The sequence below is a fragment of the Nicotiana attenuata genome, chromosome 6 (genome assembly GCF_001879085.1).
Source record: "Nicotiana attenuata strain UT chromosome 6, NIATTr2, whole genome shotgun sequence".
NCBI lineage: Eukaryota > Viridiplantae > Streptophyta > Magnoliopsida > Solanales > Solanaceae > Nicotiana > Nicotiana attenuata.
In genome coordinates, this window is record NC_031994.1 from 68,776,750 (window position 1) to 68,779,865 (window position 3,116).

Sequence of the window (3,116 nt, forward strand, 5' to 3'; positions counted from 1 at the left end):
CTTTTAGGACCTGGGGTGCTCCCGGGATATGGTCCACACGAGAGTTGTAGGTCTCGACTTTTTTTATCGTTGGCCGCAATCATTTTTTCGCCCGATTCGATCCTTTTGGTAAGGTCCTCCAGCATCTTCACTATGGTGGGGTCAGCCGTTGACCCGATATCATTTGATCTTTCGTGTATCTGCTCGGTGGGGGGAGTTGTCTCCGGTGCTGGTGTGCTGGGAGTCCTCGGATGGCTTTGTAACTGAGCAATGGCCAGTTGTTGCGCCTGCAACATTTTAAAAATAACATGAAGGCTAACTTCCTGTTCTTCTCGGGCTGGGGTTTTTTGAACTTCCTATCGGTCACTGTGCCGCACGCTTCTGTCGGCGTGAGAAGTTTCGTTGATTTGCTGTGCGTCCTGTGAGTCCGCGTCCGCTAGTATTGGTCCGGATGCGTTATCGGGATCCTGTAGTGGTGCTCCGGCGGTCGGGATAGCTACACCATTTTCCCCGTGATCTTCGAGGCGGTCGTTCTCCGCTCTGTTCACCGAGCCAGACATTTTTACCTGAAATTAAAGGATCTTGGACAAGAAAAAGCGTGAAAGATGGTATGCGTTTGTGTAATGAAACTAACAAGAAAATAATCACTATTATTTTTAGTCCCACGGTGGGCGCCAAACTGTTTACCGTAAAAATGGTAACAAACATAAAAGCCTTCCGGAAAAAGACTCGGACCGCACATGCAAATGCAGAAAGGAGCTATTTGAGGTTTCGAAACGCACAAAGGTTTAAAACTCTAGATGGCCTATCGATTCATCACAGCAGCAACAATCAGTCAACAAGATAACAAGAATACAGAAGCGAAACAATCAACAGGTAGTAATAGAAATCTAAGAATAAGAAAATACAAGACTAACACTAATACTAATGGTATGAAAAAAAAGCACTTGACTACATAATAACCTTCTACCCTAATTCATGACCTCCACACTCTCCTATCAAGGGTCATATCCTCGGTAAGCCGAAATAGTGCCATGTCCTACCTAATCATCTTTCCTCAGTACTTCTTTGGCCTACCTCTACCTACTCTGACCCACCAAGGTTAACCTCTCACACTTCCTTATCGGGGCAAATCTACATCTCCTTTTCACATACCTGAACTATCTTAGCCTCGCTTTTCGCATCTTATTCTCTACAGGTGCCACTCCCACCTTGTCCCAAATATCTTCATTCTTAATCTTATCTATTATGGTATGCCAGCACAGCCCCATCTCAACATCCTTATCTCTGCAGCTTACATCTTCTTGACATGGGAGTTCTTGACTGGCCAATACTTTGCCCCATATAACATAGTCAGTCTAACCACCACTTTGTAGAACTTACCTTTAAGTTTTGATGGCATATTCTTATCACACTAAATACCATATTCATGCGAGCCTACTTTTCATCCACCCTGCTCTTATACGATGTGTGGCATATATTTTTGAGTACACACTGAGGCGTGTATTTCAAACGGTAGCCTTAGTTTGAGTTTTAGTTATTAGAGTCTCACTATCAGGCTACATGATTTTACTAAGACTCAAAATTTAAATTTTCCGTTATATATTTTTGAATACTGGGCGTGTATTATAATTTGAGTGACGTCTGACTCTGAGGCCACATGATTTTATTAAGACTCAAATTTTTATATATATATATATATATATATATATATATATATATATATATATATATAGGAAATCAAGAGTTCATTAGTTCTAACTAGTTGTTGGCTCATTTCACCATTGGCAAGAAGTTGGCCATTTCTTTAAAATAGATAGAGTTGGTTTTACATTAATTTGCCTTGTTTTCCGTAAAAAAATTAGATTTTTTTTCATTAATTTAATTACCTAATCATTTCTAGTAATTAAGCGCTAGACAAATTTTAGGAACAACTGTAGCTTTATATTAGTTTCGTCATTTTAATTGATAACAACAACAATAAGAATAAGGTTATAAGTAAGTTCAATATTAACTATTAACTAAGTTTTATACATTGTCTTACCACCACTAAGCTACAAATATGCACTTTCTTTTGCGACAAAAGATGAACAAATGTTTTTCTATAATCTAACCCCTATAGTAATTCGTCTTAACTAAATAAAAAAAAGAAGAGAATTTTGTCTTAACCGATGTGGGGAAGACTCGCTTCGGTATAAAGACATAAATAAAATGGCAAGGTCATGAGGACACTTCTTGTTCCAATTCTTTCAATTAATTAAAAGTTGATATTTAATTACTTTCGAGTGGGCTCCAATTTTATGTGCGACGCACGAACTAAGGTCGGGGATACTCGTCTTGGTTAGTGTAAGCTAGGGTCGGGGATACTCGTCCTAGTTTGAGATTAATAAAATCAACAATAAAATGGGACATAGGCAAACATGAAAACCAATAAGGCACAGTTTATCCAAAATTAATTCAAGCCAAGTTTAAGTCAATAAAGCGACCGTGCTAGAACAACGGGACTCGGGGAATGCCTTACACCTTCTCCCCGGTCAACAGAATTTCTTACCCGATCTTTATTTTCCAGACCAATAATAAAAGAGTCAAATCTTCCTTTGAATAGGGATTCAAATAAAAGGTGATTTGGAACACCCAAAAATCAATTCCAAGTGGCGACTCTGAACAATAAAATAATCCCTATTTCAAAATTGTCACTTTAATTGGAAAAACTCTTTAACCCACAACAATCCATAAATCCATAACACATATTCTTTTGGGGGTAGAAAAGGGGTGTGACAGAAAATATTTTCTTGGAAAACAAATACTAGTAATCTTATTCATTTTCCGGTATTTGGTACGCAAATTAAAGAAAATAACTTCTCAGGAGTATTTATAAATAATTTAGATACAATAAACATGAAGCCATAAACTTTCGAACCAACAACCTTCCGAACCTACAAATTTCATAAACTTCCGAACCGTTAAACTTTCGAAACCGCAAACTTTCGAACCCGTAAACGTTATAATTTCTAAACCCGTAAACTTCCAAACACATAAACCTCCGAACTCATAACTTTGGAACTTGTAAAATTTCGAACCTGTAAACCAAAGATGAAAAACTAAAATTGAAAACATATAAAAAAATATTTTTTCTC

At 37.6% G+C, this 3,116-nt stretch overlaps 1 pseudogene; it reads left to right on the forward strand.

Moving 5' to 3' along the window:
* Positions 780-3,116, forward strand: part of LOC109227943 — a 4,229-nt pseudogene continuing 1,892 nt past the window's right edge.